Source organism: Oncorhynchus kisutch, linkage group LG12 (assembly GCF_002021735.2).
Source record: "Oncorhynchus kisutch isolate 150728-3 linkage group LG12, Okis_V2, whole genome shotgun sequence".
In the NCBI taxonomy this organism is placed as follows: Eukaryota; Metazoa; Chordata; class Actinopteri; order Salmoniformes; family Salmonidae; genus Oncorhynchus; species Oncorhynchus kisutch.
The window spans coordinates 33,743,457-33,769,732 of NC_034185.2; positions in this window are offsets into that span (position 1 = coordinate 33,743,457).

Here is a 26,276-nt window from a genome sequence, read left to right on the forward strand (position 1 = left end):
TACAGACTTGATATCATTGGCCACTTTAATAAATGGAACACTAGTCACTTTAATAATACCACTTTAATAATGTTTACTCATCTCATGTGTATATAATGTAAACTACATCCTTTACTATCTATTCTTTACTATCTATTGCATCTTAGCTGCACTATCACTGCTCATCCATATATGTTATACTTATATATTCTTATCCCATTCTTTTACTAGATTGTGTGTGTGTATAAGGTTTGGTTGATATTAGTTTTTGTTGTGGAATTGTTAGATATTACCTGTTAGATACTGCTGCACTGTCGGATCTAGACGCAAAAGCATTTCTCTACACTTACAATAACATCTGCTAACCATGTGTATGTGATCAATAAAATTTGATTTTAATTTGATGGTGTGGGGGAACTTTGCTGGTGACTGTCAGTGATTTCATTAGAATTCAAGGCACACTTAACCAGCATGTCTACCACAGCATTCAGCAGCGATACGCCATCCCACCTGGTTTGCACTTAGTGGGACAATAATTTGTTTTGCAACAGGACAATGACCCAACACACCTTCAGGCTATGTAAGGGCTATTTGACCAAGAAGGAGAATGATGTGGTGCTGCATGAGATGACCTGGCCTCAACCCAATTGAGATGGTTTGGGATGAGTTGGACCGCAGACTGTAAGAAAAGCTGCCAAAAAGTGCTCCTTCAAGACTCCCAAGAATGTGCAAAGCTGTCATCAAGGCAAAGGGTGGCTACTTTGAAGAATCTCAAATATAAAATATATTTTGTTCAATACTTTTTTGGTTACTAAATGATTTCATATGTATTATTTCATTGTTTTGATGTCTTCAATATTATTCTACAATGTAGCAAATAGGTATGTCCAAACTTTTGACTGGTACTGTACAGAGCATCAGAGGAGGCTGGTGGGAGGAGCTATAGGCTCATTGTAGTGCCTGGAAAGGAATTGATAGAACGGTATCAAACTTATGGAAACTACATGTTTGACTCCATTTCATTTCAATGAGCCCATCCTCCTATAACACATCCCACCAGCCTCCTCTGTAGTACATCAATCAACTAGGGCGACTGGCGGGCACACAAGCCAAGCCTGCGTGCTTGCTGGGAGATAGTGGACCCATGCTTTGTTGATCATCCAAAGAATGCACGGTTGACTAGCTTGATTGACGTAAAGGAATGCAAAAGGACATATGCTTTTCAGATATGGACAAAGTTTGACAGGGAATATAACAACATGACCAGAAAGTGAATAGAAGGAGTAGGAGTAGCGACAGGGACAGAGCAGCCAGACTTAGGTGCTATGGCGCAAGTGTGTAGCCGTTATCCTCTCAGTGGCAATGTCATCTCTTTTAAAGCCGGGCCTAATAAAAACACAGAGTAGCCCAGACAGGCATAAAGAGGTTCTGATTAAAAACATTATACTAGGGGGTAACAAAGAAGGAGTGGGGAATTTAACAAGTGTAATAATCAGCTTCAATCGTACGAATCGATGCCTTCTCATTTGGCTGTGCTACCACTGTGAACAGTCAGTATGGATTTGCCATTCAGCCACTTCGACTGCGCACATATTTAAATCAAGCCTGGACCCGGAGCGGTGGGTGAGTGGGGGGTGATGTAGCTTTGTTTATGTGTGTGTGTGTGTGTGCGCATGTTATGTGTGTGTCGTGGTGGGTGATGTCGCGTGGGAGGACCTGGGAAAATGTCTCAGGGGAGCGAATGGGGACGAGAGCAAGTCGAGGTCAATCAGTGACAAACTCCAGCAGCAGACAGTTTCCCCCCAGGCTGTCACGGAAGGCAAGGAGCCAGGGAGCAGGGCAAGGAGGGAACGCATCTGGAGGGGGCAGTGTTCTTTTGGGGCCCTCTCAGAGTGTGCAGGTCCCTCTACAGTTTAACGTTATGTCACCAAGACTCTGCTGCTTCGTTGTCTCAATGTGCTCAGAGGCAGGACATTTTATAGGCCTCATTATTATCCTATTAGCAATGACCTCTCCCAAGCAGAACATCATATACTCCAGGGTTTTCTTTGAGTGCGAGAACTAATTCACTCTGTGTCGTTGGTTATTCATACAATACACGCCTGTGAAAGGGAGAGCAGTGTTTGAAGAAGACATATTGGAATTTGCATTCATTGCCATTGACTGTGTTTGCACTTTAGAAAATAAACAGAAAATCAACGTGGTGGCAGTGGCAAATCACTGTGTTGTTGATAAACACACAGGCACCCATTGGGACATGGAGGGAAACAGTAAACAAGCCTAAAACTCCAACACATGTTGTCAAGCACATTCGTAACATTGAGTCCCTTGATCTAATCGGTGCTTGAGAAAATCCATATGTTTAGCAGGATGCTGGAATTAATGATCCCCTTTTGTTAGGAAGGACAACCCATAGGGCGCCAATCTCCATCAACGCAATGACAGAGGGGAGAGGATTTTTTTGTGAGGACGCTGATGCGGATTATTTACCATAGCTTTGTACAGCACAAGGCTACACATTTTGCTTGTTTATTACTGTCCTGTGACACGTCTTGTCATTTCGCAATTTCGGTTAACTATCCCTTTAACCGATTTGGTTTTAGGTTTTGAGATTACTTGTTTGTAGATGGGGCCCATGACCAGATACACGTGGTAAACTCTCAGGTTTAGGTACAAAGCGGGGATCTTCCCTGCTGCTGGCAAGACTGACTTCCTGATCTTGTTTTTAATTAAAACACAGTGGAGCGCGTCAGGAGCAGATGGGTGACCGCCTCTGATTGAGAGTAGTGCTCCTCTTAGATAAAAGGCTGATATACACACTCACGCACATGCACACGCAAACACACACATTGTTGTTTTCATTCATATGTAAAGGGCCACGTAACACTAGACAGTGTTTCGACAGTGTGGTGCGATCGTAGAGACGGTGGAATGACTTTATGTTCCCATACTGTCACTACATGACTGTGTAACATAAACTTGAAGAGAGAATTCCATTTTTATTTTGATGATACTTTCTTAGAAAACCATATATGAGCTATAGAGTGTGTTCGGAAACTCTGAAATCATTAGGCTTCAGGGGTATCCTATGAATCAGGTTTGAGGATTTAGCAAGATAAATCCTTGGTCAACTCTGAGTTTATCTCGGGATGACCAGTCACATGAATGTGGCTCACATTTTAGTCTGGTACATTTCTATGGCATCATACAGAACCAACCTGCTCCGGGGCAGGCTAACTCAGGACCGACTCAATTCATCCTGAGTGAAATGTCTGAGCCGCGAGTTGAGAAGCAATGAAATCTGATTCCCTCCCTGTGTCATCCTCCCCTTCATTTGAGGAACAAGACTAATGGAATATTTATTTTAATCAAAAGTAGTTTTTTGTGTTAAAAAAATCATAAAATGTTAAAATACCTGTCACATTATTTAGTAATGACAGAATGCCTTTAAAACTTCACACAGAGTAAAACTTGCATATGATACAATTAATTTATCGATAGGAGAGGGAAAAAAGCTGCTCATGCAATGATAAGCACACCAAAGATAGCATTAACCCTAAGTAATAAAATAAAGATAAATCGGTAACAGACCACATAATCTGTATCAGAATGACTACAATTGAAATGCCCACAATTGGAAATCATAGTAGTCACAAACCACAGTTGTACAGTCTTGTAGAGACACAGTACAGTACGGTAGAGCACAGTAGAGTAGAATACAGTACAGTAGAGCACACGAGTAGAGTACAGTAAGATTTATTCTACTCTATTCTACTCAACTGTACTGTACTCGTACTGTACTGAACTACTCTTCTTTTATTTAATGTACTGTAATCTACTTTGCTTTACTGTGCTGTGCTCTACGGTACTGTACTGAACCCTACTCAACTGTACTTGTACTTGTACTGTATTGTGCTGTGCTCTGCTGTGCTGTGCTGTACAGTGCTCTGCTGTGATGTCCAAACTTGTGAAACATAGACGTCTATGATTGGTACTGATTTGGTCCGGTCTAGACAAAACAAATGTGGTCTTGTTTGGGGGGCGGAGCTCATTAGAATAATATCCAGTGTTTACAACAATACCCAAACATGCAAAGGAGGATATTACATTTTTCGATCTTTGTTTATCTATACATCACCATGAAGAGAATGACATTCATAATTTGCCAGGTTCGGCAATATACTTGTCTTATATCAGCTCGCTTGTGCTCAGGCGGGTGGGAAATGTGTCCTTAGAAACATAATCCAAAGTGTTAATTTCAGGCAGCGCTGATGAGGATATTTAAGACCAACCAAAAGTTGGTTTTAGCAGTAACGCAGTTGGTTATGGCAGGACTTTTGACAGCAAACGCAGCCTATCCACCCGTGACGCACACTGCCTATAATGGGCATGGAAAAAGAGTAGCCAACGTGCTTTCGGTGCCTGTATACTTAGTTTTAATTTGATTAAAAACCAAGCATAGCTGCCCCCTCCTCCCAATAAAGTAATTTTTTGTCTGTCCAATGCAATCGCGAAGTAGTCAAGATAACGGGGTTGGCTCCTGAGAATGCTTGGAAATAAATCTTAATCAGCAAAGCTTAATGAGAATATCAGGTTTGAGAAGATTAAAATAGTGAAATGACATTCCCTTTTTATCTATGCATAATAGGCAGGCCCATGTGATTTTGGCCATGCGAGTACCGTTATGCCCATCATGAAATGAGAGATGAGTACCTCGGTGCGGTATTCACCTTGTAATTAGAAGTTATCTGTAACCTTTAAAATGACTTGTTTTCCGTTTCACACGCTCAAATCCCAAGCCCTCCCTCTAACGAAGGCTGGTTCAACAGCAATGACTGTTTTTTTATCCTGCTGATTTTATGATATCATTACATTTCACATGTCTTTGTTGTTTTAAAAACAAACTGATTGCTTGTTTTTTATTTTATTTTATTACAACCGAACATATTAGAACTATTCACCTTCCAGGTATTATGGTGACAACGTCTGGCGCACTTTCAATGCAACTTCTGGAGATGCAATCTGATCTGTAAAATGATTCTGATGATGTTCATCAAACATAGGCCTATTTGGGAGCAGTATAATGATGAGTGGACATTCATATATCAGATCTTTGTCCTGCTACTGTGAAAAGTTTGGATGTGCGTAAAACCTTCCATAGTCTGCATTGTTGTAATTATATAATCCCATAGGGAGAAATTATGGTGCCTGTAAGTGTGACATAGCCGACTTAAATAAGTTGTTGTTTTGTTTCGATTAGAATTATTTGTTCTCTTTTTAGGCCAACAACTAACTGCTTTCTTCTGGAAAATGTGAAGTCCAAGATGGACAAAGGGGGCATAATTAGGACTGTATTTCTAGACCTAAGGAAAGCTTTTGATACTGATAACCAAGATGTTCTCATCACAAAACTGTCCAAGTTCAACTTTTCCTCCTATACCTTGAGATGGAAGAGTGGACAATGAGTGTTCGCCCACTCTCAGTTAGGATGTGGGCGTGCCCCAAGGGTCAATACTGGGGCCCTTCCTGTTCAGCATGTACATTCATGATCTGCCTTCTGTCTGTAAGGGTCTGAAGTTCAAATGTATGCAGACGATACAGTGACATATGCAAAGAGCCAACAACAAGCTGCACAAGAACTTACTACTGTAATGGACCATGTTACAAAGTGGCTCAGTGACTCTTGTTTGCAGCTCAATGTGAAAAAAATGGTCTGCATGTTCTTTACAAAAAGGGCAACTGATGCTACTGAGCCAGATGTTTATGTAAGTAATTTGACATCATACTTGATTCCAACCTCTCTTTTAAAAAGCAGATGAAAAAGGTAACTCAAATAAGCAATTTCCACCTAGCTAATTTCTGATTCATGCGGAATTGTTTGACTACATAGGTAGCAAAACTACCTCAATGCTATGATACTCCCCAACTTAACATACTGTTTGACTAGTTGGGCCCAAGCTTGCTGTACAATATTAAAACCCATTCAGTCTGTCTACTGTGGTGGAAGAATCAGAATTAGCTCCGTAACATAGATAATTAAGATGTCTTATCTGCATAATATGGTCATATGATTGAACTGTTGATCTCTTGTTATTAGAATGTATCCCTTCGGACTCTGGTGTTGGCAGTTGCACTTCCTCCCTCATATCAGAGAGGGGAGAAGTCAGGCTTGTCTGTCACATGTCCCTGTTGCTACGCAGAATTTCAGAAAGAGAAGAGGACAGGAGGGACCATTGTCTTCATATGTGAATATGTTTCTTTACCTATTGCAAACCATGTGAAGGGATGGCGTGATTAATGGGGACCAATTACTTGTCTCCATAATGTCTGTGCGCATGTCACTCCCTCCTTTGGCCTTGGGAAGGATAATGTCTGAGGCAGGATGTGTGGGGTAGTGTCAGGAACCATTGTATGCCATCTCTGATGTTGCACCTATCCTGGGATAGTGCATGACCCAGAGGCTCACTCCCCTCAGTGATCTCTGTCAGAGAAGAATCATGTATTTACCTGATTTGTTTAATATTAACGGTTAACACATAGTAAAACATTTCTGTTCTACTAAGGCTGTGTTTTTGCAAAGGGGTGGGTTCTACTCCAGCTCCTTGCAGATGGTCTAGGTATGTGGTCAAGACATGGGTTTTACTTGAAATAGGGGTATCTGGAGCTGACAATTGATTTATGCCATAGAATGAGTTGGTGTTTCTGTACTGTGAAGCACCAGGGACGAGATCAGAGCCTTGTCTTAGGGGCCAAACTCTGTATAATAACAACAGTCATCATAGCAAATGCTATCTGGGCGGGGGATACTCCTTTGTCATATATCAAGTCTCACTTTAAGACCCATTCCACACATCTGTTGTTTGTCATGTAGACTAAGGGGGTGTATCTTTTTCCATATAAAAGATCTTGGTGTTCTTTGTGTCGGGTCTCTCAACCCAACAGTCAAGAGTGTTGTGTTGACCAGCCTTGTTATTGCAGAGCTCTCACTCTATTCACTCTGTGTGCATGTAGTGCCCTTACTCCTTTATTAATAAGTGAGTAAAGATATTTGATTACGTTTAACTTTGACTTGGTGTGATAAGTTTGTCTCCCCTCATTTGATAATACAGAAATAACCACCACACGACAAACAGGCTCTCAAAGGGCTTGATAGAAAGCCAAATAGACATCATCACTGTTACATCCTCAGAAAGCATGAGCTCCTGAGTTGGGAAAATCTTGAGCAATACACCGACGCATGTCTTGTAGTCAAGATCCTAAATGGTCTGGCTCCACTTAGTACTTTTATTAAACAGCTTCCCATGTCTGGAACACACTGCCATCAGACACAAACAACTGTACCACCTATCGCACATTCACAAAAAACGTAAAGACATGGCTAAAGGCCAATCAGACTTGTGGACATAATCCCTAACTGTGTATTGCCGCTTTCCATCTTGCCTGTAACTTGTGAGGTGTGGAAGCACTTTGATGCTTTATGTATTTTGTTTTGTTGCTTTTTATACTATTGCTCTGTCTGTGTGCTACGTGTTGCTTGTCCTATGTTGCTCTGCATGTGCTCACTGCTAATTGCTTGTCTGCTTTGTTATTGTAATTATTTTTAATAACCTGCCAAGGGACTGCGGTTGAAAATTAGCCGGACGGCTAAAACCGTCCCTTTTACTGAAACATTGATTTAATGTGCATTGTCCCTGTAAAAATAAACTCAAACTTGCGTATTGACAATGTTTGGCATGTCCAAGCTCAGCCATAATTAAATTTACAGTAGGCCTTGCCCCTATATCAGTGGGAATGCTATTGAAGTCATGTAATTACATAGAACAATGTGTACTGCAAATGTGTTCAAGTTAACGTATTTAGCATTTTGTCATTTTGTTTCTGTAAACCATTTAACAAACTATAATGGACTAACATTGGAATTAGAGTTGATTCCAAGGCCATACATAGAAGACCGTAAATACACAACTTGAAGCAACCACATATTTCACCATGGAGCACGCTCTGATTGGCCAGTGAGAGTTCAAGCCACACCCACAACTTGTTCATTCATCAAAACACTGCCCTCTCGTACAAATGCCAGCAAGTGTGCCAATAATTGTAAGAGGGAAAACAGAAAAACTATTTATGACAAACCGCTGAACCTGTAGTTCTACCGCCTGTGCTTAGATTTACCATCACATTAGGTTAATTAAAATAGAGCCTAAGGTGTCATATCATAGCTTACCAGTGGCGGTTAGTGCCGTTTAAGATGAGGGAGGATATTTTATTTCATGTGCTTGTCCTTATTTCTATTACAGCATATTGGATGACTCTTATTCGTATTCCATTCACCCAGTTCAATGTAACAGCGATAGCTTTAGGCTTCTACATTATACTCAAATTTTCCCTATACCCATTATGAGGTTGCTACAACCTAGCTAATGAATGAAAGTTTACAACGTAGGAACACACAGGTTGAGAGACAAATTTGAGACAGTGACCAACAATACTGGCATGCACACTATTGCCTGCATCAAGCTGATATAGGGTGAACTCATTAGTCCAACAGTTGTAAACAAGAGTTTCTATTGGACAAATTCTGTTATGTTTATGCTCATTTTGTTCCGTTTGCTTCCATTTAAAGTAAGCTAGTAAACTCGTTACAATCATGCAGTAACGTTAATGTACAGTCAGTAAACAGTTACACTCGTGGCCTCGGTGACAATAAATGACTAATCCCAAAAGTGTACCTTGACTTGGAAGAGTTCCAGTGTTGTGTTGGAATGTCATAGCCAACTAGTTAACATAGCATCCCTCTGTTTGAGCAGGGTGTTTCGCTAGGCTAAACTAGCTAGCTGCATTTGCTAGCTAAGTAAGTGAAACTGAAAGTTTAAAAAATGACACTCTCTCACTCTATTTCTCTCTTGCTTCTCCTTAATTTTGGAAGAAATTAATTTGTTCAAAACTATTTAACTATTGTCTTTATCTCTCTTTGAGTCAGCTACTCTTCACATTTTATATACTGCAGTGCTAGCTAGCTGTAGCTTATGCTTTCAGATTAATTATATGATCCTTTGATCGGGTGGACAACATGTCAGTTCATGCTGCAAGAGCTCTGATAGGCTGGAGGATGTCCTCCGAAAGTTGTCATAATTACTGTGTAAGTCTATGGGATTGGTAATGAAGTCAATGTACTCAAAGGAGGACGGAAGCTTGCTGTCCTCTGGCTACACTGTGGTGCTACCCCACAGAGTGCTGTTAAGGCTACTGTAGACCTATGCAAAACAGTGTGTTTTAATCAGTTATTTGGTGAAATGTTATTATATTTAGTATAGTTTGATTCTAACTTTTTAAATGTTTAAAAATATATATTTTTATGAAATTCACTGAGGATGATGGTCCTCCCCTTCCTGCTCTGAGGAGCCTCCACTGTAGTTGACACCCCGTTCTTTCTACAGACATCTTTGAATCTTAATTCGGAATAGATATTTAACAGTTTTTGGAAAACGTGATCACATAAGAGATTTTACTGTCATTCTGTTATCAAACTTTGCATCTGCACTGTTCCTCAATTAAATGTGTTTTAGTAACATTTTCAGTGGCAATTGTTAAATGTAGACTTCTGAATATAGGTTAATGGTTTGTTAAACTTCACAATCAGTGGCCTTTGCTTGGTATACATTTTAAAGTGAGTTTGTGTCACTCTTACTGTGGAATTTCCCTACAGCTATATAGTTTAATACAAAGCCATTTGCGTGGTATCAACCTATGATATGACCAAATCTCCCCCAATAAACATCCACTTGCAAGATGACTGGGGTGAATGAGTGTCAATGAATTCAGACATCAAGCAAACCGGATTCAGTGACAGGGTTCAGTGAGTATGTGCGATGAGTAGAGGTGAGATATGCATGGCGATGAGGATGCAATACGTACTTGGGTTTGAACAGAACACTGTGTGTGTCTCAAATGGCACCCTATTCCCTACATAGTGTGTAGGGAATACAGTACCATTTGGGAGACAACCTTGAGATGCAGTCAGACTTGCAATGAAGTGACAACAGCCCCATTACAATTCATGTGGTTCTGGCCCATATCCCTCAGCTAATTGCTGCTGAGTCATCTATCCACATTATCTGCCATGACAGTCAGTCATCACTCGAATAGCTAAAAATCCTTTGATCAGGTCGAACATGGAGCAATCTGCATCTTCCTCTATACACGTTACATCAAAACATTGAGATCTTCTTTTAAGAGGCTGATATATTCTCTGTTGTAGTGTTTTCAAAGTCTGAGCTGGCTTATAACACATACAGCTTTAGAATATTTGTAAATCAAATTTACGAAAGTGTGTGGACACCACTTCAAATGAGTGGATTTGCCTATTTCAGCCACAAGTATTGCTGACAGGTGCATAAAATCAAGCAAACAGCCATGCAATCGCCACACACAAACATTGGCAGTAGAATGGCCCTACTGAAGAGTTCAGTAACTTTCAATATGGCAGTTAGTCCAATTTCTAACATCTAGGAGCAACAATGGCTCAGCCACAAAGTGGCCAAACAAGCGCACCGAATAGGACCACCGAGTACCGAAGTGCTAAAAATCAACTGTCCTCGGTTGCAACACTTACTACCGAGTTCCAAACTGCCTCTCGAAGCAATGTCAGCACAAGAACTCTTACCCAGAGCTACTTACTTCAAGGGCACATCGGCAGATTTTTCACCTAGTCGGCTCGGGGATCCGAACCAGTGACCTTTCGGTTACTGGCACAAGGGTACCTAACGCCCTTACTGCAATGAATCGTCAGATAAATAATTATGGGAGATTCACGTGTGTAAACTAATGCAAAATCAATGAAAGACGCGTGACAATACATACCTACATATTTGATTTAACAATCCACTTACAGCGTTGCAATGTATCAAAGAAAAAAGCTCAGGCTTCGAAAAAACTATAACAGAAAACGACTATATATAGTACTGCTATGGCTGACCGTAAAACAACACATTTCACTGCACCTATCTGGTGTATGTGACAAATGTTTTGATAAAATTCTAGTCTAAAGAAGTACAGAATTATTTCATGAGGTTAATCGAGGTTAGGGTTCTGATTTCATGAGACATTTTCAAAAACACCTCACACTCATTTGATGTAACCGTGAAGTTATGGATAAACTATGAATAATTGAAACCATTTAATCCATGAACCATAAATATTCATACGGAACAGACCATCTGTGGGACCGTCTGATGATTCACACAAAACACACTGTGCACTCACTCAGTGAATCTTGACCTTAAGATGCTGGCATGTGTGTATACAATCATACTTTGAGACCTTAGTGTGTGTGCGCATGCTGTGCTTGCCTGTGTTTGCGACATTGTGCACCATCAACACCTACAAATACAGTACTTCATGTTCACTGTACCATCTTCAAATAGCGGTGAAATAAAATGTACAATTATTAATATTCTCAGACTGTCTCAATGTGGCATTCCACACAGTTATTATGCTAATTGCTGTATATTTACGGTTCACCGAGTGGTCATGTTTGTTTTGAATAAGGATAAGTTACCGTCGCCAATTGAAGGACCAAGTGCAAGTGGTAGGGTCAAGGCACTCATAGACATTCCACAATGAAGCACCTTCTGTTTGAAGGAGAAAAAAACAAAGAAAGGAGTAGCAAATGGAAGAGAAGAGCGTGACTTTGCTTCAGCACTTTCACCCACTTTCACTAAGCCGAGGGAGGGGGGGTATACAGTTATATATATAAATTACAGTTCAAAAGTTTGGGGTCAATTTGAAATATCCTTCTTTTTGAAAGAAAATCAAAAGAAATTGTCCATTAAAATAACATCAAGTTGATCAGAAATACAGTGTAGACATTGTTAATGTTGTAAATGACTATTGTAGCTGGAAATGGCAGATTTTTTATTGAATATCTACATTACATAGGCATACAGAGGCCCATTATCAGCAACCATCACTCCTGTGTTCCAGTGGCATGTTGTGTTAGCTAATCCAAGTTTATCATTTTAAAAGGATAATTGATCCTTAGAGAACCCTTTTGCAATTATGTTAGCACAGTTGAAAACTGTCGTGCTGATTAAAGAAGCAATAAAACTGGCCTTTTTTAGACTAGTTGAGTATCTGGAGCATCAACATTTGTGGGTTCGATTACAGGCTCAAAATGTCTGCCCCCAGGTGGTGAGGGTAGGAAACAACATCTCCACCCCGCTGATCCTCAACACTGGGGCCCCACAAGGCTGTGTTCTCAGCCCTCTCCTGTACTCCCTGTTCACCCATGCGTGGCCATGCACGCCTCCAACTTAATCATCAGACGACACTGACGACACTTGATTACCAACAACAACGAGACGGCCTACAGGGAGGAGGTGAGGGCCCTCGGATTGTGGTGTCAGGAAAATAACCTCACACTCAACGTCAACAAAACAAAGGAGATGATCGTAGGAGCACCCTTCTATCCACATCAACGGGACAGTAGTGGAGAAGGTGGAAAGTTTTAACTTCCTCGATGTACACAACACGGACAAACTGAAATGAGGTCAATACAGGTGCATCAAAGCTGGGACCGAGAGACTGAAAAACAGCTTATATCTCAAGGCCATCAGACTGTTAAACAGCCATCACTAACATTGAGTGGCTGCTGCCAACATACTGACTCAAATCTCTAGCCACTTTAATAATAACAAATTGGATGTAATAAATGTATCACTAGTCACTTTAAACAATGGCACTTTATATAATGTTTACAAACCCTACATTACTCATCTCAAATGTATATACTGTACTCTATACCATCTACTGCATCTTGCCTATGCCGTTCGGCCATCGCTCATCCATATATTTATATGTACATATTCTTATTGATTCCTTTACACTTGTGTGTATAATGTAGTTGTTGTGAAATTGTTAGATTACTTGTTAGATATTACTGCATGGTCCGAACTAAAAGCACAAGCTACACTCACATTAACATCTGCTAACCATGTGCATGTGACTAATAACATTTGATTTGATTTGAAGATCGAGAAACATTTGTTATTTTTTCTTACATGTATTTAACCCCTTTTGTTTTGGCACTAAAACGTTTCCATATACGGTGCATTCAGAAAGTATTCAGACCCCTTGACCTTTTCCACATTTTGTGACATTACAATTCTAAAATTGATTAAATAAATAAAAATCCTTGTCAATCTACACACAATATCCCATAATGACAAAGCAAAAAAAATGTTTTCAAATGTATTAAAATAAAACAGCAATAACTTATTTGCATAACTAGTCAGACCCTTTGCTATGAGACCTGAAGTTGAACTCCGATGCAGTTGACAGTGCATGTCTGAGCAAATTCCTATGCCACGATGTCGAAGGAATTTTCTGTAGAGCGCCGAGACAGGATTGTGTCAAGGCACAGATCTGGGGAATGGTATCAAAAAATGTTAAGGTCCCCAAGAACACAGCTGTCTACACCATTCTTAAAGGGAAGAAGTTTGGATCCACCAAGACTCTTCCTCGAGCTGGCCTCCCGGACAAACTGAGCAAAACAACCGACAAGTACGTGTTCATGAGACTATTAGTGTGTAGCCCAAATAGTTTGGACACTACAGACAGAAGTTTGCAGATCGGCTGTACCCGACTTCATACGAGTCCTAATACGCTTTCCATAGAGTGGTCGTAATAGTTTTTTAGGCCAAACCGTTGGGATGCTTCAGACGATTTTGTGAGAATAACGATTTTTGGGGGATATCTCATGGTCTGACAAACACCATTATAGCGCCGTCACATATGCAGATGTGGTGAATTGTGATGCCTCCCATGCAAAAAAAACATATCTCTAGCTTTAACTGACAGATTTTTATGGGGATTATATTTTTTAGGGCGCGGACATGAACTCTAAGGCGTTAATTAGTTAACAGTATCATATTGTTCTAATAAACCTCTCTTGGAACCATAAGGACAGATGGGGTGGAAGATTACATTTACATTTTTACATGACATTTTACATTACAGATTCATGTGGAGAATAATGGAATTGGCTACTCGAGGCTTCTCCAGTGATTGGCATTGAGTGATGTTCTCTTTGTTGATGATGGCACACCCTTTCACTTGGAGTTGGAGAGGAGGTCAGGATGGTTAGGTTTGTTGTTGAAATGAAGTTCCATTTCAATGTTTTCTCCTACCGCCATGGTACTATTCCTCAGGCCTTTCCAATCTTCTACAAATCAGATTTAAACTCTCTCACTTTCAAAGGTGCTGTATTCCATTGACAAGAGAGAAAGAGAGAGAAGGAGAGAGAAAAAGCGACATACTGTATATAGAGAAGTAGGGAGAGATAGACTTGAAATTGACCACTTAAGAGAAACCTTGCACTATATTACCCATTCTGCTGTTGCCGCCTCAGAATAAATACATTGAGGTTAACATGTGAGACTTTAGCTGTATAACAATTGACTAGCTATGGCTAGCTGTTGATTAGCACTCTTGCATTGAATTATTGACTAAGCAATCATGGCCACGGGCCATTATTCTGGTGCTGGGCAAATAGTACCACAGTAGCCTCAGGCTAACAGGAAGTTGTTGTTTCCCACACCCACCCACCTGTTAAATAGATTTTTTCTGAGGAGCAAACAATTCGACGTAGCCATTAGCATTAGTCCTCATGCACCAGTGAGTTCTTCACAACATGTACTTTACCATTACCTTCTAAAGACAGGGGAGGAGATAACTGATTTTGAAAGGCTTCTTCTAACAAGACACTAGGATTCATTGTGGGAAATATAATCATTTCTATAAGCCTTTTTCTCTCAGTGGATGCAGATTTGTCTATCTTTGGATGATTACTTTTCTCTCGCTGGATGGTGACTTTACTCTCTGAGGATGAGGATTTTTCTCTTTGTGGCCGATGACCTGCAGTGCTCCAGAGCTCTGTCTCTGTCCATTTCCAGGGGACCCAAGACACCACCCCGGGTGGACCAGAAAGAGACGGCGAGTTGGCATATTCTGTCTTGCAGGCAAGCAGACAGGCGGCACAGAGACAAATTACCTGTGAATACTGATGGGCCTGAGTTAGGCAGGGCCTGATGGGATATGACGGCCATGCCAACCTACTCAGCACTTCAGCCGAACAGGGGGGCAAGGGTGTCAATCACGCCCCGGGACCTCTGTCTGCATTTGCCCACCACAACTTCCATTACCAATCCACTCCTCCACAAAACTGACTTCCTGCGTCCCTTACGCAATAAAATTCCATTAAAATCAAATTGTATTTGTCACATGCGCCGAATACACTAGGTGTAGAGGTCACTGTGAAATGCTTACAAGCCCTTAACCAAAAATACAGTTCAATAAATGTAGTTTGAAAAAGATTTACAAAACAAAAAAATTCTATATACAGGGGGTACCGGTACCGAATCAACGTTCGGGGGTACAGGTTATTCGAGGTAAATTGTTCATGTACTGTAGCTAGGAGTAAAGTGACTATGCAAAGATATTAAACAGCAAGTAGCAGCAGTGTAAAAACAAAGGGTGGGTGGGGGGTAGCAGAGAGAATAGTCTATGACTTGGGTGACTGTATTCTTTGTCAATTTTTCGGCCTTCCTCTGACACCGCCTGGTATAGAGGCCCTGGATGGCAGGAAGCTTGGCCCTAGTGATGTACTGGGCCGTACGCATTACCCTCTGTAGTGCCTTGCAGTTGGAGGCCAAGCAGTTGCCATACCAGACAGTGATGCAACCAGTCATAGGTGTTCCTTTTGTCCAGGTGTTTAAGGGCAGGGTGGAGTGCAATAGAGATTGCATCATCTGTGGATCTGTTGGGGCGGTATGCAAATTGGAGTGGGTCTAGGGTTTCTGGGATAATGGTGTTGATGTGAGCCAAGACCAGCCTTTCAAAGCACTTCATTGCTACAGACGTGAGTGCTACGGGTCGGTAGTCATTTAGGCAGGTTACCTTAGTGTTATTGGGTACAGGGTGGTCTGCTTGAAACATGTTGGTATTACAGACTCAGACTGGGAGAGGTTGAAAATGTCAGTGAAGACACTTGCCAGTTGGTTAGCACATGCTCAGAGTACACGTCCTGGTAATCCGTCCTGGTGGGCCGTACGCACTACCCTCTGTAGCGCCTTATGGTCGGATGTCGTGTAGTTGCCATACCAGGCCCTGTTGCAACCGGTCAGGATGCTCTCGATGGTGCCGCCTTATAACTTCTTTTGAGGATCTGGCAACCCATGCCAAATCTTTTCAGGGGATAAAATGTGGGTTATTGTTGTTCGACGTCCATTCTTTTGCGTGGTAAGCGTGTAAACTAGCTTATGGTCAGCGTATAGCCTATGATATGTTCATTGCCTATAAAATAGCGGGTGTTGTGAATTAAATGTCACAAAGATTAAACTTTCTCTTCCAGTCCACTAGATGGAAGCGGCATCTCAGTTAGCGAGCCATTATGTTGACTTATAATGAGGAATTGGCTTTCACTGTTTTCACACCATTCACACTTTTAATGCTGCAAATACCTCTCAGAATTCTGTTAAATTGGCCTCGTGATGGTTTTAGTTCTGTCGCTTTATTATTTCTGAGACCGTAAGCACACACAAAATAAAATATAGGCCACAAAAACATTGAGTCTATTTTGAGGCGCAATGCTATTTTTAAAACATGGTGATTTAGCCAGAGTATATTTTCTGCTCTATATTAATATTAAATATTTATTTTGCAGTCCTTTGATGTCCGTGTCGCACACTTGCTAACTTTATCAGCTGTACATTTCATCATCCTAGGTGGCGAAATAATAGTGTGTGGGTGAGGAGCAATTTCAGCCTAGCCGGCACATCTCATCATGGACACTGCTGCTTACCAGACCCAGGATCAAACACTATTGGCAATCCGTTTAAATACTTCAGCTGGGCTTCATTGAGCTTGTCTGGAAAGGAACCAATTGAATTGCCACAAAACTCCAAACCCCGACCATCTGGCACTCCAGACAGGCTAAAGTAAACGTTGAACGTATTTGAAAGATTTCTGGTAGGCTAATATTTTAATCGAGGTCTGCTACTTACCACAGATGTCTGTGTAACAGCACATGGGTAAACACTTCAACAATACCCTTAGATCTATTGTCAATTGAAGGTGGATGAGTCAACACTAAACAATATGAAAACATAATGAGACTCAGTTAGCCATAGGCATTGTATACATCATGTAATAGCCATTGTAAAATTCAATCAGGATCATTATTCAAACGTCATCGTCAAGGTAAAGATCACCCAAGACCGTACATCAACAGACAACACAAACATGAACAGGATGTATACAATACATACATCAATACACTTTATTCAGGTAGTAGGTGTGAATTGATGTCCTCCCCCTGTCAATCTTCCCTATAGATTCTCCCACCCCCATAATTAACCTAAACAATACCGGGGAAGCAGTAAAGATCATAATGCATAAGAAAATAAAGACAAAAATATCATTGTAAATGGGTTATAATGAATATAGGTCAATCTTATTGTCCCCTACAACAAGTATCATTACACTGTTCTGGAGAACGCTGTATTACCTAGCCTGAGTACCAGTCTCGTTAGTTAACACTACACTCCTTAAACTGACCCTAGCCCCCCGACACATAAACTACTGCAGCATAAATACTGGAGGCTGAGACAGTAGGGGTCAGGAGATACTGTGGCCCCATCCGATGATACCCCCAGACAGGGCCTTACCACTCCTCTTCATTGCCAAAGAGACTGGCCTTTTGGCAATCTTCAAATATGAACATTCTATCATAAATTAGCTCTAGGAGATCAGAGGATTCCCGTTTATTTCTCAAACATATTTTTTTTGACCTTTATTTAACTAAGTCAGTTAAGAACAAATTCTTACTTTAAATGACAGCCTAGGAACGACAGATTTGTACCTTGTTAGCTCGGGGGTTTGAACTTGCAACCTTCCGGTTACTAGTCCAACACTCTAACCACTAGGCTACCCTGCCGCTCCAGTCAAAAGTTTGGACACACCTACTCATTCAAGGGTTTTTCTTTATCTTTACTATTTTCTAACACATGGAATCATGTAGTAACTGAAAACGTGTTAAACAATTCAAAATAGCAAGTGATGGAAAAAGTACCCAACTATCCTACTTAAGTAAAAGTAAAGATACCTTAATAGAAAATGACTCAAGTAAAAGTCACCCAATAAAAGTCTACTGGAGTAAAAGTACAATTATTTGGTGTAAAATATACTTTAGTATCAACAATAAATGCAATTGATAAAATATACTTAAGTATCAAAAGTATCAAAAATATTTTCAAATTCCTTGTAAACCAGTTGGCACCATTTTCTTGTTATAATTTACGGAAAGCCGGGGGCACACTCCAACACTCAGACATAATTATAAACAAAGCATGTAAGTTTAGTGAGTCCGCCAGATCAGAGGCATTAGGGATGATCAGGGTTGTTCGGTTGGTAAGTGAGTGAATTTGACTATTTTCCTGTCCGCTAAGCATTCAAAATGTAATAAGTACCTTTAGGTGTATTTTCTTAAGGAATGTAGTAAAGTAAAGGACAGATGCCAAAAACAATACTTAAGGAGTACTTTACACCACTGAAAGCAGCCACCATTTGCCTTGATGACAACTTGCACACTCTTGGCATTCTCTCAACCAGCTTCACCTGGAATGCTGTTCCAACAGTCTTGAAGGAGTTCCCACATATGATGAGCACTTGTTGGCTGCTTTTCTTTCACTCTGCAGTCCAACTCATCCCAAGCCATCTCAATTGGGTTGAGATTGGGTGATTGTGGAGGCCAGGTCATCTGATGCAGCATTCCATCACTCTCCTTCTGGGTAAAATAGCCTTTACACAGCCTGGAGGTGTATTGGGTCATTGTCCTGTTGAAAAAAAATGTATAATCCCACTATGCGCAAACCAGATGGGATGGCGTATCGCTGCAGAATGCTGTGGTAGCCATGCTGGTTAAGTGTGCCTTGAATTCTAAATAAATCACAGACAGTGTCCCCAGCAAAGCACCCCCACACCATCACGCCTCCTCTTCCATGCTTCACAATGGGAACCACACATGCAGAGATTATCCGATCACCTACTCTGCATTTCATAAAGACACCACCTTTGGAACCCAAAATAAGACATTTGGACTCATCAGACCAAAGGACAGATTTCCAATATCTATTGCTCGTGTTTCTTGGCCCAAGTAAGTCTCTTCTTCTTATTGGTGTCCTTTAGTAGTGGTTTCTTTGCAGACATTCAACCATGAAGGCCTAATTCATGCAGTCTCCTCTGAACAGTTGATGTTGAGATGAGTCTGTTACTTGAACTCTGTGAAGCATTTATCTGGGATACAATCTGAAGTGCAGTTAACTCTAATGAACTTATCCTCTGCAGCAGAGGTAACTCTGGGTCTTCCTTTCCTGTGGCGGTCCTCAGGAGAGCCAGTTTCATCATAGCGCTTGATGGTTTTAGCAACTGCACTTGAAGAAACTTCTTGAAATGTTCTGCATTGACTGACATTCATGTCTTAAAGTAATGATGGACTGTTCTTTCTCTTTGCCTATTTGAGCTGTACTTGGTCTTTTACCAGATAGAAGATAGCCCTGTATACTACCCCTACCTTGTCACAACACAAGACTCAAATACATTAAGAAGGAATGAAATTCCACAAATGTACTTTTAACAAGGCAGTCCTGTTAATTGAAATGCATTCAAAGTGCCTACCTCATGAAGCTGCTTGAGAGAATGCCAAGAGTCTGCAAAGCTGTCATCAAGGCAAAGAGTGGCAACTTTGAATAATCTCAAATATTACATATATTTTGATTTGTTTAACACTTTTTTGGTTACTATATGATTCCCAATGTGTTATTTCATAGTGTTGATGTCTTCACTATAATTCTACAATGTAGAAAATAGTAAAAAATAAAGAAAAACCCTGGAATCAGTCGGTGTGTCTAAACTTCTGACTGGTACTGTAAAAGAGGAATTGAGAGGATTAATTTGTATTTTAACCTATATTAAGCCTAGCCTATTATAGTATAATTAGGCAACCAACACCTGTGCTATGCAAGCCAGAGACAAATTACATTTTTTGTCTAACTCATTTTGTGCCAATGAATTAAAGTTGAACTTGAACTTTGCCAAATGTGTCTATTTAATCCAAAGTGCAATAAACAATGTATTGTACCTAGGCCTATTTTATAAAACCCTGGCTGTTGACTTCGGCAGCAGATCACAAAACAGGGACTCTCCAATTCCCCACGGAGCTCTTTTTTGGAAAAGGAAAATTCCCTTTCTCATCCATAAATGCATATCAAGTGCAAGTGCGCTGTTCAGCAGCTTACATCAACAGGATTGCCGAGCTTTTCATTCGGAGGGACGTCTAACGTGGATCGCTTAAATAATATTTATGATCACATTTCTTCAATTCATATATTAGGACTATGGGGAAACGTATACGTTTGGCAGCCAAGCAGGAGTGAACAGTGAAGCCTTTTATGCTCTAGACTTTTACTGTGTGTGTGGTTCGCTAATTCACTCTAAGTCCATTTGGGAAGTTTCCTCAATTAGCCTGTCCAGACTCCATCTCTTAATAACAGTTCAAATGTAAGAAAGTTATGATCATCAACATGTGTTAGGAATGACAACAGGTATGAGTTTTTGTGTTTCTTTCATCTCATTATCATTAATGGGATGTACCGGAAGCAAATGTAGTTTGATTGAATCTTCTAGGCTAAAATGTTATGTATAATTGTTTCTCTCTCATTAGGAGTCCTCTTTAACCACTTTGAAAATAATCTTGCACTGACACTGCCATCTCCTAAGTATCATGTTCCGTGGTTGCCATGGCGCCGTGAGAAAGATCTGTAAATATTGTAGCTATTTTTGTTCGTTTTAGCTAAGTATTTTTTGAGGGGGTGGTTTGATAACCTGTTGAGGGTTGAGCTAAAATATCTGGTGGTGACCCATGGAGTTGCAAGACTGAAAATGGGAAGTCTGTTTACTTGACATGGCTAGCTATAGCTAGCTAGCTGGCTAATCTAATTTGAATGATGTATCAACAACTGATCAACACAGCACCAGCTTTTTATTCCAGCTGCCACCTGTTTCGGTAAGGATGTGGACTGTGTGAGGGGATTACAGAGGCTCGCTTCGTAGGACACTGTTACTGATTACTTCTGAGGTGTGGTGGTCTCTCAGGTGCTTATAGCTTCCGAAGCATCACCTAAGTGGGTGCTACACTTTTGGTGGTGGATGTCCCAGCCTTCCTACAGAGGAGAAGTACGAGCTGTAAACTTCAGAGACAGAGGTGTCTGATGAAAAATTCTGGGCCTGCCTGTCTGACTGATGTTTCTCCCTCCATGGCTGTACCATCGACAACCCCTCCATACAAGCTACTCCTTTACTGAACTGCATCATCATCTAACTGTGGAAGACCATCTCCCATCAACTCCTAGCTCCTTGAAAATATATATTTTTGCAACTTTGAGATTCTGTATGAAAAGGGCTATACAAATGAAATGTATTATTATCATTCTTATTAATTATCTCACAAGGGATGACCTCAGCAGGTCGTAACGGTATTGCTTATTGTTGTTCTTAAAATTCAAATTCTATATTGGGCCAAATTTGTGCACCCACACATGTTGTATAATGTGGTCATGGAAAATATGAATGTTGTTTCCAACTCAGCAACTGTGCCGTAAATCTGGCGGCATACTGAACGTTGCATCAGGTCAGCATGACGTAGTTAGTTTGACCAGAGGAAATGGGTTTAGAGCATGGAACTGAGATTGTAAAGTCCACAGTAAGAGTATATACTGTACAGTATATAGACAGTATTCACACCCTTTGACTTTTTCCAAAAAATGTTGTTACAGTCAGATTTTAAAGTTGATTAAATTAACATTTTTTTTGTCGCTGGCCAACACACAACATCCAAAATGTCAAAATGGAATTATATTTTTCTTATCTCTGTACCCCACACATACAATTATCTGTATGGTCCCTCAGTCAAGCAGTGAATTTCAAACACAGATTTAACCACAAAGACCAGAGGGGTTTTCCAATGTCTCGGAAAGAAAGGCATCTATTGGTAAATGGGTCAAAGAAAAAAGACAACGCTGAATATCCCTTTGAGCATGGTGGTTATTAGTTATAATTTGGATGGTGTATCAATACACCCAGTCACTACAAAGATACAGGCGTCCTTCCTAACTCAGTTGCCGGAGAGGAAGGAAACCGCTCAGAGATTTCATCATGAGGCCATTGGTGACTTTAAAACAGTTACAGAGTATAATGGCTGTGATAGGAGAAAACTGAGGATGCTCATCAACATTGTAGTTACTCCTCAATACTAACCTAATTGACAGAGAGAAAAGAAGGAAGCTTGTAGAGAATAACAATATTCCAAAACATGCATCCTGTTTGCAACAAGGCAACAACAAAAAATGACACGAAAAAATATATGGGGGATTAGAAATGATGCAGACAATTACATTGATAGAAGCCACAATCTATCCCCCAAAAAACTAAAACATGTGGCAAAGCCATTAACTTTTTGTCCAGAATACAAATCAACATTTTTGGGGGCAAATCCAATCCAACACAGTACTGAGTACCACTATCCATATTTTCAAGCATAGTGGTGGCTGCATCATGTAAAGGGTATGCTTGTAATCGTTAAGGACTGGGGAGATTTTCAGGATATAAAGGAAATGGAATGGAGCTAAGCACAGGCAAAATCCTAGAGGAAAACCTGGTTCAGTCTGCTTTCCACCAGACACTTAACCAGAAAGACTCACAGCTGTAATCTCTTCCTAAGCTGCTCAGGGGTGACTCAGGGGTGTGAATACTGACTCAGGGTTATGAATACTGATCTAAATGAGATATTTCTGTATTTCATTTTCAATAAACTTATTTTGTCTTTGTCATTAGGGTGTGTAGATGGGTGAGAAAAGAAGTTCAGTTGATCCATTTTGAATTCAGGTTACAAAATTGTGGAATAAGTCGAGGGGCATGAAAAGTTAATTGCGAATAGGTAGGACAAACCAAGATGGATGAGTAGGATGAGAATAAGAGGATGATGGAGAAGACAGACAGAGAAAAACAGAAAAGAGAAACCATGGGGTTTATATGCATATTTATACACTGAACAAAAATATAAACACAACAATTTCAATGAATTCACTGACAGTTTACATGAGGAAATCAGTCAATTTAAATAACTTCACAATCAATGGATTTCACATGACTGGGAAAACAGATGTGCATCTGTTAGTCACAGATACCTTAAAAAAAAGGGTGTGGATCAGAAAAACAGTCCGTATCTGGTCTGACCACCATTTGCCTCATGCATCGTGACACATCTCCTTCGCATAAAGTTGATCAGGCTGTTGATTGTGGCCGCTGGAATGTTGTCCCACTCCTCTTCAATAGCTGTGCGAAGACATGGTCTTTCCTCTCATTGCTTTGCGGATGACACTCAAGTACTCTTCTTGTTTTCCCCTTCTTACACCCACCCATGTGGCGACACGCATCTTGTGTGCCTGGCATACATTTCAACTTGGATGTCAGCCCACCATCTCAAACTCAACAAAACAGAAGATGCAAAGAAGCTTGGTGTGACCCTGGACAACACTCTGTCATTCTCTGCAAACATCAAAGCAGTGACTCGCTCCTGCTGGATTATGCTCTGCAACATCCTTAGAGTGTGACCTTTCCTCACACAGGAAGTGGCACAGGTCTTAATCGAGGCACTTGTTATCTCCCGTCTAGACTACTGCAAATCTCTGTTGGCTGGGCTCCCCGCTTGTGCCTTCAAACCCCTGCAACCTATCCAGAATGCCACAGCCTGCCTGGTGTTCAACCTTGCCTTGCAACTCCGCTCCTCCTCACACTCCACTGACATTCAGAGTTCAAAGTTTGCATCATCTTCAAGACCCTGACGATTGCCTATGGAGCAGCAAGGTGAACTGCCCTGCCTACCTTCAGGCTATGCTCAAACCTTACTACAACCCAACCTGAGCACTCCGGTCTGACACCTCTGCTCTCTTGGTCCTCCCACCCTTATGGGAGGGCAGCTCCCGCTCAGCCCATACAAAGCTCTTCTCTGTCCTGGCACCCCAATGATGGAACAATCTTCTCCCTAAAGTCAGGACAGTGGAGTCCCTGCCCATCTTCCGAAAACATCTGAAACGCATTGAAAAATCCATATTTGGCCAGCTATAATATGCTGTATTGCACCTCACACTGAGATGACTGTACTCAATTCGCCATGATAAAAACGTAAACACTTGCGATTTGTGTGATCTCCAGAGGGACAGAAACAATGGCCAATTATCTGTAAGAGTCCCTGTTGGGGGTCGATGGTGTGTTTTGAAACAAACATCATAAGAATAGAGAACAAGAAACTGATCTTGCAATCAGAGAGCTGCTCTCACTAAGGCAGTAACTGAAAAATATCTTAAATTCACACAATCACCAACTTTCGTAATGCAATGATGCCAGAACCAAAAGAGGTCAGTATGGGGAGCCACTGATGTTGATGCTGCATACCCCCGCGCGCCGGCAGAAATTGTAATTATTCATTAAGTCTGACTAGAATCAATGCAGCAGACCGATGCAAAAACGTCCCTAGACAGAAAATAAGACAAGGCTCAGTAATGATTGAACCTGGTAATTAAGTGGCTTGGCTCTGTCGGAGATTTGGAACTAGAGAAATGGAAATATAATGCATTAGCATTGTTTATATTTGCTTCACAGACTTAGGCAGGAATTTGAATAGACTTTAAGCAGAGGCATTTGTTCTTGGCTCTGTTGAGATATTGGATTGATTTGGCCAGCCCAGTCAGTGGTTTGGGTACCGATCTCTATTTTCTGGCCCTTATCGATACGTTACACAATGCGATGAGTGACAGCATCAGAGATGTTAGGAAGATTAATTTGAGGACAGGTAAAATATCATTTAGCCAAGCCTAAGGCTGACGGACATATCGAGAATAGCTATAGTTGTATACTGGCTAGGTGGTTCTGTAACAGAGAGAACTCTATCACAGCGATAATGATCTCTGCAAAAATGAGCTAATGTAGAGCACAACACCTGGAAGTCGATATACAATTTCTGAAACGTCTACCAACAAAAACATGTAACTCATAGTCCATGATTGACAGCCCCTCTGACTGTAGAAGAGATGAACAGTAGGGGAGAGATCATCTCTCATGGCAATTTGACCCTTGAGAGTTTAGTAACTTCTGGGATTATGATAGATACCCTGCAAAACAAGGTCAACCTGGACACAGAGACACAGAAGCAAAGGGTCTGTCTGTGAGACGCTTATAATCAGGTCACCATGAAGATTAATGTACCTGGCCTAATTTAGAAATAAAACATAAACGATCAAAGATAAAGTTATCTTGTGTCCTAGAAGTACAGGTAATAAGTGATCATGTGCCATTCTAATAACCTATATTACACTACACTGTTAGAACGTATACAGGATGTGTGTGTGTGTGTGTGTCCATGGGTGTATGTGTTTAGAGGTTCAATATCCAGTGACTGATGCAAGGGAATAAGGACGATTATACGGCTTTCAGCCGCAGTGAACAGTGAATGATAATGGTATTACTCATGTGATGGATGCGGTCTTCAAGAGGCCTGGATGATTGTTCATACGGCTGCTTAATTTGCACAGGAATAGGTGTTCAGCCTTGACCTACCGGGCCGCTTCTATACTTTCCCCCCATCATATCTACAACATCTGCAGCTTCACTCTGTTATTTGTTCTCTGTTCGCCTCCTGTGCCACTACTTTTAGAGGCGATAATGGTGAGGGATAGGGTGTGAGTACGCTACGACAGAGGGAGTCACAATCAGATCTGGGCAATTCCACGATAATGGAATTTTGCTTTGACTCAGATTTGACACATTAAAATGCATTTCGAACAAAAAACATTGATTTCAAAGTTTAACAAACCATGCAACTCCATCCAAAAGGACTACTTTGATCAATTTACAAAAATTTCACAAAAACACATTTACTGGAATAAATGTCCAGATGACAGAATTACCATAAAATCTCCCTCATGTTTTAATGCGACCACGTTTTCCATATACTCAGTTCCGAATTAAGATTCCAAGATTTCTGCAAAAAGAAGGGGCTGTCAGCTATGACATGACACCTTGAGGTTGAAAACATTTATTTTGGTTATTGAACTACAGTATGTGAAGTGGATTTACATTCAGTAACATAATTATAGTAATGGAACTACATCATATATGCCCGATCTGTA